The sequence below is a fragment of the Salmo trutta genome, unplaced genomic scaffold (assembly GCF_901001165.1).
Source record: "Salmo trutta unplaced genomic scaffold, fSalTru1.1, whole genome shotgun sequence".
In the NCBI taxonomy this organism is placed as follows: domain Eukaryota; kingdom Metazoa; phylum Chordata; class Actinopteri; order Salmoniformes; family Salmonidae; genus Salmo; species Salmo trutta.
In genome coordinates, this window is record NW_021822941.1 from 3,721,811 (window position 1) to 3,736,911 (window position 15,101).

The window sequence follows — 15,101 nt, forward strand, 5'->3', positions numbered from 1 at the left end:
AGAGAGGGGGGATAGCGAGAAAGAGAGAGAAAGAGAGAGAGAGAGAGAGAGAGAGAGGAGGGGGCAGAAAGAGAAAGAGTAAGGGGGGAGAATTGCTCCAGGTGTAAAATAGTAAATAATGGTTACTTCTCAGAAAGTATTGAGCTTTTAAAAGGACTAAAACTAGGCTGTCCATTATCTCCGTATCTATTTCATATGGCCATTGAAATGCTAACTATTCAAATTACACCCAACAAGAACATCAAACAAATGATTGCCACCAACAGAATGTTATATATATGGGCATATAACAATCTCAGCTCTGTAGATTTTGATGCGAAGAGACAGAATCACTGAATAATTTATTCTGGTATTGTCCCTGTGTAGCTTGTTTCTGGTCACAGGCTCAGGAATGGTTTAAAAAAATCACAACATTCACCTCTTTGGGCTAGGTGGCAGTATTTTCACGTCCGGATGAAAAGCGTGCCCAAAGTAAACTGCCTGTTACTCAGGCCCAGAAGCTAGAATATGCATATGCATATAATGTCTGTGAGTATAACAGAACTGATTTGGCAGGCGTAACCCCAAGCACAATCCTTGCAGGGATAAATTGTTTTGAGGTCATTGTGTTTTCCAATTCTTTTCTATGGGAAACCTGATTTATTAGGGCCCAGATTGCAGTTCCTATGGCTTCCACTAGATGTCAACAGTCTTTAGAAATTGTTCAATGTTTTTCTTTTGAGAAATGAAGAAGTAGTCCTATTCTTCCATGTGTCACTCAGATGGACTCAAGTCTTTTGGTGCGCGTGAACAGGAGCGTGCTCCTCGTTATTTTTCTCCGGTATTGGAAACAGTTTATCCCGTCTTAAATTTTATCAATCATTGACATTTTAGGGTACCTGAGGTTGGATTAGAAACATTGTTTGAAATGTTTTGACCAAGTTTACAGGTAACTTATTAGATACTTTTTGTCATGTTGGGCGAGTTGGAACCGGTGTATTTCTGAATCAAACGCGCCAAATAAATTGACATTTTGGGGATATAAAGAAGGAATTTATCGAACAAAACGACCATTCATTGTGTCACTGAGACATTTGGGATACAATTAGAAAGGTTAAAAATGTAATATAAAACATCACAGAGCAATTGGAAAATATATGGCACATGGAAACCAAACGAGGTCTATGGTGATAGGTGGGATGGGCTGAGAGAGGCTGAGGGGTGGGATTAAAGAGTTGATGTTCAGTAATATATTATTGTTATGTGAATCGCTGTAGATAAAAGTAACTTGTATGTACATTGTGTAATGTATGTATTTTTTATGTTTTACTAGGCAAGTCATTTAAGAACAAATGCTTATTTTCAATGACGGCCTAGGAACAGTGGGTTAGCTGCCTTGCTCAGTGGCAGAACGACAGATTTGTACCTTGTTAGCTGGGGGATTCAATCTTGCAACCTTTCGGTTACTAGTCCAACGCTCTAACCACTAGGCTACGCTGCCTATGTAGCAGAAAAGCTGTAAAAAAATAAAAAGATATGTGTCCTCTGAAGAGGGTGGGTGGTGGATGGGTCACTAGGTAAGTCGCTCTGGATAAGAGCGTCTGCTAAATGACTTAAATGTAAATGTAAATGTAGAAAACAATGATTTAATCAACAGTTAATGAATCAAGTGTGGCGTACAGCAGGTCAGCCACCAGGGGGAGACTCGTCGAGGCCTGGTAACAGATGGAGTATACATCACGAGGCGTTGGCTCCATCTGCTGGACGTGCCAGGTCTCGACGGGTTCTCCAGACAGGACTAATTGGGGCTGATTGGGAGCATGTGAGTAATCAAGGGCAGATTGCTCACCAGCTGTGCAAGGCCCATAAAGCTTCCAGAAGGGCGGCACACAGGAGGAATGGGGGGAAGAAAGGACTCCTGTGGTATTGTTGACGGTTGCAGAGGTAAGAAGAGGGAGTTCAGTTTTGTTCCCGACAGGATACAGCCAGACCCGGAATCCCAGAAGACGGCATCCCGGAGAGGGTCTCATGGGGGAGACATATCCTTTTCTTTTTGATCTATTATTTAAATAAACACCCTTGAAACTGAGCTAATCCTTCTCTGTCCGTGTCTGATCTGGGTAAACGTCTTGACAAAACCCCCTGGTCTGCCACACAACATAAACTACTTCAGTCTCCAGATAGAAAACAATGATTTAATCAACAGTTAATGAATCAACATAAAATACTTCAGTCACTTGGTAGAACATAAATACTTCAAGCATTTGCTTCTAAATATAGGCCTTCAGTATTAACATGGACCAATTCCACTCAATCTTTCTCCAGTTCATCAAAGTCTCTAGAAAACGAGGTGACACCTCTCTCTCTCTCTCTCTCTCTCTCTAACTGTAAGTGGCTCTGGGTAGGAGCATCTGGAAAATGACTCAAATGTAAATGTATAGAACAAGGAGACAACCCCAGTCCTTGGATAGAACAAGGGATAGGAGAACCCAAGAGCAGACTCAGACAAGGAGACTGGGATGAAGTAACCAAGGTATTTATTAAAACACAGTGGGGAGATGGAGTGCAGGTCAGGGGAAGCTCGGGTGGGTTGCAGGAAACCAGGTGCGGAGGCTGAGGCTGGAGTGAGAGGGGTTGGGACAGGGTAAGCAGGTCTGGAGGCTGAGGCTGGAGTGAGAAGGGTTGGGACAGGGTAAGCAGGTCTAGAGGCTGAGACTGGAGTGAGAGGGGTTGGGACAGGGTAAGCAGGTCTGGAGGCTGAGGCTGGAGTGAGAGGGGTTGGGACAGGGTAGGCAGGTCTGGAGGCTGAGGCTGGAGTGAGAGGGGTTGGGACAGGGTAAGCAGGTCTTGAGGCTGAGGCTGGAGTGAGAAGGGTTGGGACAGGGTAAGCAGGTCTAGAGGCTGAGACTGGAGTGAGAGGGGTTGGGACAGGGTAAGCAGGTCTAGAGGCTGAGGCTGGAGTGAGAGGGGTTGGGACAGGGTAAGCAGGTCTGGAAGGGAATCCAGGACAGGGTAGTAGGATGACGTGACATGGGACTGGAGAATCTGATTTACTGTAAGCTTTTATTCCAAATGTTAAATAAGGTCTGGTTTCTCAAATTTTTTTTACATCTTTCCTCCTGCTATGATTTTGAATGTTACTCTAACACTAACGTTAGTACAGGATAATACCCAGGTTCATCTAACTAACGATAGTACAGGATAATACCCAGGTTCATCTAACTAACGATAGTACAGGATAATACCCAGGTTCATCTAACTAACGTTAGTACAGGATAATACCCAGGTTCATCTAACTAACGATAGTACTGGATAATACCCAGGTTCATCTAACTAACGATAGTACAGGATAATACCCAGGTTCATCTAACTAACGATAGTACAGGATAATACCCAGGTTCATCTAACCAACGATAGTACAGGATAATACCCAGGTTCATCTAACTAACGATAGTACAGGATAATACCCAGGTTCATCTAACTAACGATAGTACAGGATAATACCCAGGTTCATCTAACTAACGATAGTACAGGATAATACCCAGGTTCATCTAACTAACGATAGTACAGGATAATACCCAGGTTCATCTAACTAACGATAGTACAGGATAATACCCAGGTTCATCTAACTAACGATAGTACAGGATAATACCCAGGTTCATCTAACTAACAATAGTACAGGATAATACCCAGGTTCATCTAACTAACGATAGTACAAGATAATACCCAGGTTCATCTAACTAACGATAGTACAGGATAATACCCAGGTTCATCTAACTAACGATAGTACAGGATAATACCCAGGTTCATCTAACTAACGATAGTACAGGATAATACCCAGGTTCATCTAACTAACGATAGTACAGGATAATACCCAGGTTCATCTAACTAACGATAGTACAGGATAATACCCAGGTTCATCTAACTAACGATAGTACAGGATAATACCCAGGTTCATCTAACTAACGATAGTACAGGATAATACCCAGGTTCATCTAACTAACGATAGTACAGGATAATACCCAGGTTCATCTAACTAACGATAGTACAGGATAATACCCAGGTTCATCTAACTAACGATAGTACAGGATAATACCCAGGTTCATCTAACTAACGATAGTACAGGATAATACCCAGGTTCATCTAACTAACGATAGTACAGGATAATACCCAGGTTCATCTAACTAACGATAGTACAGGATAATACCCAGGTTCATCTAACTAACGATAATACAGGATAATACCCAGGTTCATCTAACTAACGATAGTACAAGATAATACCCAGGTTCATCTAACTAACGATAGTACAGGATAATACCCAGGTTCATCTAACTAACGATAGTACAGGATAATACCCAGGTTCATCTAACTAACGATAGTACAGGATAATACCCAGGTTCATCTAACTAACGATAGTACAGGATAATACCCAGGTTCATCTAACTAACGATAGTACAGGATAATACCCAGGTTCATCTAACTAACGATAGTACAGGATAATACCCAGGTTCATCTAACTAACGATAGTACAGGATAATACCCAGGTTCATCTAACTAACGATAGTACTGGATAATACCCAGGTTCATCTAACTAACGATAGTACAGGATAATACCCAGGTTCATCTAACTAATGATAGTACTGGATAATACCCAGGTTCATCTAACTAACGATAGTACAGGATAATACCCAGGTTCATCTAACTAACGATAGTACAGGATAATACCCAGGTTCATCTAACTAACGATAGTACAGAATAATACCCAGGTTCATCTAACTAACGATAGTACAGGATAATACCCAGGTTCATCTAACTAACGATAGTACAGGATAATACCCAGGTTCATCTAACTAACGATAGTACAGGATAATACCCATGTTCATCTAACTAACGATAGTACAGGATAATACCCAGGTTCATCTAACTAACGATAGTACAGGATAATACCCAGGTTCATCTAACTAACGATAGTACAGGATAATACCCAGGTTCATCTTGTGACAGTTCAGGTCATGTGTCACGTCCTGACCAGTATAAGGGGTTATTTGTTATTGTAGTTTGGTCAGGACGTGGCAGGGGTGTGTTTGTTTTGTGTTGTCGGGGTTTTTGGGTTGTGTTCTATGTTTTGTATTTCTATGTTCTGTTTTCTAGTTTTTCTATTTATATGTCTAGTTTATTGTTTTGACCTTCAATTGGAGGAAGCTGTTCCTCGTTGCATCTAACTGAAGATCCTATTTAGTAGGGGTGTTTTTCATGGGGGTTTTGTGGGTAGTTGTTTCGTGTATAGCTGTATGCCTTACAGGACTGTTTGTCGTCGTCGTTTTTGTATACTTTTGTTTTGGTTTTCCTTCTTTCTGCCAATAAAAAAGAAGATGAATAAACACATTCCCGCTGCATTTTGGTCCAATCCTTACGACGCCCGTGACATCATGCTATTGTAAAACAAACTAAGTCAAACCTTAAAAAGTCAAACATTTAAAAACAACATACAAAGCACAGGAGGTTGGTGGCACCTTAATTGGGGAGGGTGTGCTCGTGGTAATGGCTGGAGTAGAATCAGTGGAATGGTATCAAATACATTACACACATGGTTTCCGTGGTTTCCAGGTGTTTGATGCCATTCCATTCTATCTGCTCCGTTCCAGACATCATTATGAGCCATCCTCCCCTCACCAGCCTCCACTGTTACAATGTGAAACCTTAGGTTGAACCCTTACATAGTTTCAATCTTAGTCAAACCTTACAAAGGCATACAATTGGTTGAACCTTACATAGTAATACATTAGATTAGATTAAAGTCAACTTTAGTAGTGAAGGAGGTGGTGGAAAACATGTTGATTCTGGACCAGAGACTACAGCTACTAAGGAAGTATAGAGACTACAGCTACTAAGGAAGTATAGAGACTACAGCTACTGAGGAAGTATAGAGACTACAGCTACTGAGGAAGTATAGAGACTACAGCTACTGAGGAAGTATAGAGACTACAGCTACTGAGGAAGTATCAACATGAACGTTTAGCCCCCACAGCACAACAAAGTGAATATATGGGCCTCTTCCTCTAAAGTCTCCCTTAACTCTGAACTGTGGCCCTGTGGTCCAGTCCTGGGATCTATCCTGTCTAGAGTGTCAGGTGGTCCAGTCCTGGGATCTATCCTGTCTAGAGTGTCAGGTTGTCCAGTCCTGGGATCTATCCTGTCTAGAGTGCCAGGTGGTCCAGTCCTGGGATCTATCCTGTCTAGAGTGTCAGGTGGTACAGTCCTGGGTTCTATCCTGTCTGGAGTGTCAGGTGGTCCAGTCCTGGGTTCTATCCTGTCTGGAGTGTCAGGTGGTCCAGTCCTGGGTTTTATCCTGTCTAGAGTGCGAGGTGGGCAGGGTTTACCTGTTGGGACTTTTCGTTGTAACAGGCCAGCTCAATCAAGCCCATCTTTAACATGATTTCACATGGTATTGATCCCTGGTCTGCTGAGGTCTCCTCCTTCAGTTACTAATCTCCATGTAATGTTTTCTTATCAAAGGTCTCAGTTTATGTTCTTCTGTTCAGGTTAGATGTAATCATTGGGAAAGACAGACAGTCTGACCTTTCACATTATATTTAATAAAAAATAAATTTAAAAAAAAACTTCATTTAACCAGGTAGGCCAGTTGAGAACAAGTTCTCATTTACAACTGCGACCTGGCCAAGATAAAGCAAAGCATTGAGACAAAAAAACAACAGAGTTACACATGGAATAAACAAGAGTACAGTCAATAACACAATAGAAAAATCTATATACAGTGTGTGCAAATGGCGTGAGGAGGTAAGGCAATAAATAGGCCATAGTAGCGAAGTAATTACAATTTAGAAAATTAACACTGGAGTGATAGATGAGCAGGTGATGATGTGCAAGTAGAAATACTGGTGTGCAAAAGAGCAAAAAAGTAAATAAAAACAATATGGGGATGAGGTAGGTAGTTGGGTGGGCTATTTACAGCCCACCTGTAAATGATCATCTGTTATTGATCACTAATCAGGGATCAATCAGAATTGTCTGTCTGGTGTCTGCACCTGAGATGAGTGGGTCTAGTATTATTCAATGAGTTCATCATTTACTTCCTCTACAAGTCAGCGTGTCCTGATTCATGAACAGTGCGTGTATTTAGTAGTTCCAGATACAGACACGTTGCTTTCTAAACTGCTGTGCAGCCTACAGTATACCTTCAATACCCTCATTACAATGATTCTACTGTATACCTTCAATACCCTCATTACAATGATTCTACTGTATACCTTCAATACCCTCATTACAATGATTCTACTGTATAACTTCAATACCCTCATATCATTACAATGATTCTACTGTATAATTTCAATACCCTCATTACAATGATTCTACTGTATACCTTCAATACCCTCATTACAATGATTCTACTGTATACCTTCAATACCCTCATATCATTACAATGATTCTACTGTATACCTTCAATACCCTCATTACAATGATTCTACTGTATAACTTCAGTACCCTCATATCATTACAATGATTCTACTGTATAACCTGTTGGGGATAGGGGGCAGTATTTACATGGCCGGATAAAAAACGTACCCGATTTAATCTGGTTACTACTCCTGCCCAGTAACTAGAATATGCATATAATTATTGGCTTTGGATAGAAAACACCCTAAAGTTTCTAAAACTGTTTGAATGGTGTCTGTGAGTATAACAGAACTCATGTGGCAGGCAAAAACCTGAGAAGATTTCATGCAGGAAGTGTCCTGTCTGACAAGGTGTCGTTCTTCTTGTCTCTGTTTATTGAAGAGTCAGGATCTTAGCTGTAACGTGACACTTCCTACGGCTTCCATAGGCTCTCAGAGCCCGGGAAAAAGCTGAACGATATCGAGGCAGCCTCTGGCTGAACACACATTATCGCCTTTGCCAAGTGGCCGATCAGAGGACAAAGGGCTTAGGCGCGTGCCCGAGTCGAACCAGTGATATATTTTATTTCGTCTGTTTACCTAATTGCAGATTCCTGGTCGGAATATTATCGCTTTTTTACGAGAAAAATGGCATAAAAATTGATTTTAAACAGCGGTTGACATGCTTCGAAGTACGGTAATGAAATATTTAGAAATCTTTTGTCACGAAATGCGCCGTGCGCGTGACCCTTATTTACCATTCGGATAGTGTCTTGAACGCACGAACAAAACGCCGCTGTTGGAACATAACTATGGATTATTTTGGACCAAACCAACATTTGTTATTGAAGTAGAAGTCCTGGGAGTGCATTCTGACGAAGAACAGGAAAGGTAATCAAACTTTTCTAATTGTAAATCGGAGTTTGGTGAAGGCTAAACTTGCTGGGTGTCTAAATAGCCGGGCTATCTACTTAGAAAATTGCAAAATGTGCTTTCACCGAAAAGCTATTTTAAAATCGGACATATCGAGTGCATAGAGGAGTTCTGTATCTATAATTCTTAAAATAATTGTTATGCTTTTTGTGAACGTTTATCGTGAGTAATTTAGTAAATTGTTAGTAAATTCGCCGGAAGTTTGCGGGGGGTATGCTAGTTCTGAACGTCACATGCTAATGTAAAAAGCTGTTTTTTTATATAAATATGAACTTGATTGAACAAAACATGCATGTATTGTATAAAATAATGTCCTAGGTGTGTCATCTGATGAAGATCATCAAAGGTTAGTGCTGCATTTAGCTGTCTTCTGGGTTTTTGTGACATTATATGCTAGCTTGAAAAATGGGTGTCTGATTATTTCTGGCTGGGTACTCTGCTGACATAATCTAATGTTTTGCTTTCGTTGTAAAGCCTTTTTGAAATCGGACAGTGTGGTTAGATTAACGAGAGTCTTGTCTTTAAAATGCTGTAAAATAGTCATATGTTTGAGAAATTGAAGTAATAGCATTTCTAAGGTATTTGAAAATCGCGCCACAGGATTCAACTGGCTGTTACGTAGGTGGGACGATTTGGTGCCACCTGCCCTAGAGAGGATAACTTCAATACCCTCATATCATTACAATGATTCTACTGTATACCTTCAATACCCTCATTACAATGATTCTACTGTATAACTTCAATACCCTCATTACAATGATTCTAGAGGGAACAAAACAAACCCCCTACCTGTAATCTTCTTCTTCTTCTCTGTGGGACAGCCCTCGTGATTCCACCACCACACACCCCTCCTCCCAGACCCACACACCCCTCCTCCCAGACACACACCCGTCTTCCCAGACACACCCCCCTCCTCCCAGACACACACCCCTCTTCCCAGACACACACCCCTCCTCCCAGACACACACGCCTCTTCCCAGACACACCCCCCTCCTCCCAGACACACCCCCCTCCTCCCAGACACACACCCCTCCTCCCAGACACACACCGCTCCTCCCAGACACACCCCCCTCCTCCCAGACACACCCCCCTCCTCCCAGACCCACACCCCCCTCCTCCCAGACCAACACCCCTCCTCCCAGACCCACACCCCTCCTCCCAGACCCACACACCCCTCCTCCCAGACACACACCCCTCCTCCCAGACCCACACACCCCTCCTCCCAGACACACACCCCTCCTCCCAGACCCACACCCCTCCTCCCAGACCCACACACCCCTCCTCCCAGACACACACCCCTCCTCCCAGACCCACACCTATACTATACAGTCTACTAGTTTTCTGTACAGCACTTTGTGATATCAGCTGATGTAAGAAGGACTATATAAATACATTTGATTTGATACTATACATTCTACAGTACAGTCTACTATACAGTCTACTATACAGTCTACTATACAGTCTACAGTACAGTCTACTATACAGTCTACTATACAGTCTACAGTACAGTCTACTATACAGTCTACAGTACAGTCTACTATACAGTCTACAGTACAGTCTACCCTACAGTCTACCCTACAGTCTACTATACAGTCTACCATACAGTCTACTATACAGTCTACAGTACAGTCTACTATACAGTCTACCATACAGTCTACTATACAGTCTACTATACAGTCTACAGTACAGTCTACAGTACAGTCTACTATACAGTCTACCGTACAGTCTACAGTACAGTCTACTATACAGTCTACAGTACAGTCTACCCTACAGTCTACTATACAGTCTACCATACAGTCTACTATACAGTCTACTATAAAGTCTACAGTACAGTCTACTATACAGTCTACCATACAGTCTACTATACAGTCTACAGTACAGTCTACAGTACAGTCTACTATACAGTCTACAGTACAGTCTACCATACAGTCTACTATACAGTCTACTATACAGTCTACTATACAGTCTACCATACAGTCTACAGTACAGTCTACCATACAGTCTACTATACAGTCTACCATACAGTCTACTATACAGTTTACTATACAGTCTACCATACAGTCTACTATACAGTCTACTATACAGTCTACTATACAGTCTACTGTACAGTCTACAGTACAGTCTACCATACAGTCTACAGTACAGTCTACCATACAGTCTACCCTACAGTCTACTATACAGTCTACAGTACAGTCTACCATAGAGTCTACAGTACAGTCTACTATACAGTCTACTATAGTCTACTATACAGTCTACTGTACAGTCTACAGTACAGTCTACAGTACAGTCTACTATACAGTCTACAGTACAGTCTACTATACAGTCTACTATACAGTCTACTATACAGTCTACAGCACAGTCTACAGTACAGTCTACTATACAGTCTACAGTACAGTCTACTATACAGTCTACAGTACAGTATACCATACAGTCTACTATACAGTCTACTATACAGTCTACCATACAGTCTACAGTACAGTCTACTATACAGTCTACTATACAGTCTACAGTACAGTCTTTAGTACAGTCTACAGTACAGTCTTTAGTACAGTCTACCCTACAGTCTTCTATACAGTCTACTGTACAGTCTACAGTACAATCTACTATACAGTCTACAGTACAGTCTACTATACAGTCTACAGTACAGTCTACTATACAGTCTACTATACAGTCTACAGTACAGTCTACAGTACAGTCTACCATACAGTCTACAGTGCAGTCTACTATACAGTCTACAGTACAGTCTACTATACAGTCTACAGTACAGTCTACTATACAGTCTACAGTACAGTCTACCATACAGTCTACTATACAGTCTACAGTACAGTCTTTAGTACAGTCTACAGTACAGTCTTTAGTACAGTCTACCCTACAGTCTTCTATACAGTCTACAGTACAGTCTACTATACAGTCTACTATACAGTCTACAGTACAGTCTACTATACAGTCTACAGTACAGTCTACTATACAGTCTACAGTACAGTCTACTATACAGTCTACAGTACAGTCTACCCTACAGTCTACTATACAGACTACTATACAGTCTACTATACAGTCTACAGTACAGTCTACAATACAGTCTACAATACAGTCTACTATACAGTCTACAGTACAGTCTACTATACAGTCTACAGTACAGTCTACCATACAGTCTACTATACAGTCTACTATACAGTCTACTATACAGTTTACTATACAGTCTACCATACAGTCTACTATACAGTCTACTATACAGTCTACTATACAGTCTACAGTACAGTCTACAGTACAGTCTACAGTACAGTCTACCATACAGTCTACCCTACAGTCTACTATACAGTCTACAGTACAGTCTACCATACAGTCTACCATACAGTCTACTATACAGTCTACTATACAGTTTACAGTACAGTCTTTAGTACAGTCTACAGTACAGTCTTTAGTACAGTCTACCCTACAGTCTTCTATACAGTCTACTGTACAGTCTACAGTACAATCTACTATACAGTCTACAGTACAGTCTACTATACAGTCTACAGTACAGTCTACTATACAGTCTACAGTACAGTCTACCATACAGTCTACTATACAGTCTACTATACAGTCTACAGTACAGTCTTTAGTACAGTCTACAGTACAGTCTACCATACAGTCTACCATACAGTCTACTATACAGTCTACAGTACAGTCTTTAGTACAGTCTACAGTACAGTCTTTAGTACAGTCTACCCTACAGTCTTCTATACAGTCTACTGTACAGTCTACAGTACAGTCTACTATACAGTCTACTATACAGTCTACAGTACAGTCTTTAGTACAGTCTACAGTACAGTCTTTAGTACAGTCTACCCTACAGTCTTCTATACAGTCTACTGTACAGATCCGCATGTAGTACAAATAGCTCTCTATGTAGTTCAACACACTATTTTGCGGCTGAATTTTTGGAACAGGTACAAGCTTTTCAATCCAAGGTTTATATATGTCATTGGTCAAAACACCTCGAAACAAAGACATAGTGTCAAGAACAAGATAGACCTAGCTGAAACGAGCCAGATGGCAGTTTCCTGTTGCTAGCTATCTGGCCATCCAGAATCATAACAACACATAGACTTCTGCCCTATTGATGCTGCAAGGCAAACGCAGCACACCATTGAGTACCACACTATGAGTCATAAAACCAGGAAATGGTTCCGATCGTTTTTCACCATTCATATTTCCATCTGGGATTTTACAACTACTTCCTATAAGGTCTGTGTTTGATGTAGGCTCACCCTGGTATGATGTTTGGAAAACCTGGTCTGTGTTTGGTGTAGACTGACCCTGCCGTGACGTTTCGATAACCTGGTCTGTGTTTGGTGTAGACTGACCCTGCCATGACGTTTTGATAACCTGGTCTGTGTTTGGTGTGGACTGACCCTGCCGTGACGTTTTGATAACCTGGTCTGTGTTTGGTGTAGACTGACCCCTCCGTGACGTTTTGATAACCTGGTCTGTGTTTGGTGTAGGCTGATATCATGACTGGCCTGTTAGGGCCAGGTTACCGTGGACCACAATCCTACAGAGATATCTCTCACACCCACCAGAGGGGGAGGGATCAAGAGGTATGGAGGTGGGCGGTTTTATGAGCCCCTCCCACCCATTGTAAATCTTTGATAGTGGGCAGCATTCGGAATTTTGGATGAAAAGCATGCCCAAAGTAAACTGCCTGCTACTCAGTCCCAGATGCTAGAATATGGATATAATTAGTAGATTTGGATTGAAAACACTCTAAAGTTTCTAAAACTGTTAAAATAATGTCTGTGAGTATAACATAACTTATTTGGCAGGCAAAACCCCGAGGGCAAACCATCCAGGAATTATTTTTTTGAGGTGGCTCTGTTTTCCATTGTTTTTCTATGGGAACCTATATTTCTGTGGCACTTGGTTGCAGTTCCTATTGCTTCCACGAGATGTCAACAGTCTTTAGAAATTGGTTGATGTTTTTATTTAGAGAAATTAAGAAGTACGGCAGTTCAGAACGAGGGTCCAGCCGAGTGGACTAAACTGTTTTGATGCGCGCTCCAGGTCACGCGCTTCACGTTGTTTTTATCCGGTATTGAACACCGTTTATCCCGTCTTAAATTTGATCGATTATTTACGTTTTAAAATACCTAAAGTTGTATTAGGAAAGTTGTTTGAAATGTTTGGACAGCGTTTACAGGTAACTTGTGAGATATTTTGTAGTCATGCTGGGCGAGTTGGAACCAGTGTTTTTCTGAATCAAATGCTCCAAATAAATGGACATTTTGGAGATATAACGATGGAATTAATCGAACAAAAGGACCATTTGTGTTGTTTATGGGACATATTGGAGTGCCAACAGAAGAAGCTCTTCAAAGGTAAGGCATGAATTATATCGTTATTTCTGAGTTTTGTGTCGCGCCTGGCGGGTTGAAATGTGATTGTCATGTGTTTGTTTGATGGGGTGCTATCCTCAGATAATCGCATGGTTTGCTTTCGCCGTAAAGCCTTTTTGAAATCTGACACGGTGGCTAGATTAAGAAGAAGTTAAGCTTTAATTTCATGTATTGCACTTGTGAATGTATGAAAGTTAAAACATATATATATATATTTTTGAATTTCGCGCTCTGCAGTTTCACCGGATGTTGCGGAAACATTCGCTAGCAGAACCCCTATCCCAAATATTAAGGCAGCAGACAAAATCGCTTTGTCCTCTCAGTATGGAGGAATGAAATGTATGATGGGCCTATGAAAAACCTGCCTCTGAACAGTAACATGCAATAAATGGACTTTGGTACAATATGTTTCATTAGCCACAATGGTAGTAGTGACAATAGATGGAATATGAGAATGAATGTCGTTTTGTGACGTTATTAAAAGTTAAATGCCAACTTTATAGCGAAAACATAACTTGAAGAGTTTTCACACTATGTACTTGAGGATTGCATAATGTAAGTTGTGTGGAAAATGTCCAAATCAAAGAGAATGTTTTGGTAAAGATGAAATGTGAAGTTAATTGTCTGAAATTGGATTTGAGAAAAATCTAGACCTTCAGCCTCTTAACTTGGTATGCCCAGAGAATTGCCCTAAAGGCGGAAATGCCCATTTCTGACCTGAGGCTATAAAACATCAGTCAGCAACCCCAAAACGCAACACGAGGTTGAAGAAGACAAAGGAACCTTTTAACAATCTATGCTACGGATGATTAGCTGTGTCTAAGGGGGTGAATTCAAGCAAGACCACCCGGTTACCACTCTCCAAGGAATCGTGTGTCTACACTGCTTTAATTCCCACGCTGGAACCATCCTCACGGCTGATTAGCCCTCCTCCGAAAACCCCTTTTCAGAGCAAGGGCGAGGAAACAGACCACTAAGAGAAAGGACACTGACATCGTGAGGACAAACAGAGAGTTACACCCGGTAACCGAAGACGTACCGTCATCAGAGAAGTCAGAACCCGGTCCACGAAGAGACACCCCATCGGAGACATTCAACACGTAATTAAATCATTATATTCTGACCCGTAAGTGCGGCAGTTTGGGGCAAGGTTAGAGTAAAAATAAGCATAGTTGACAAACGCACCCAAGTGTGCTTTTCTCTCGTGCACTCTCTCTCTTTCTCTCTCTTTTGAAATCCCTATATTGTGTAACACGTGTCATATTGTGTTGGTCCGCTAGGGACCTGTTACATTGTGCTAAGTTCTAATCAATAGCCTAGACTGTGTTTGTGTATCTTATATTATAATTTTAACTTGTTAGTAAATAAATGATCAACTCAATTGGTGTGGTACGGACTTATTTAGTGGGAGTTTCCCGGA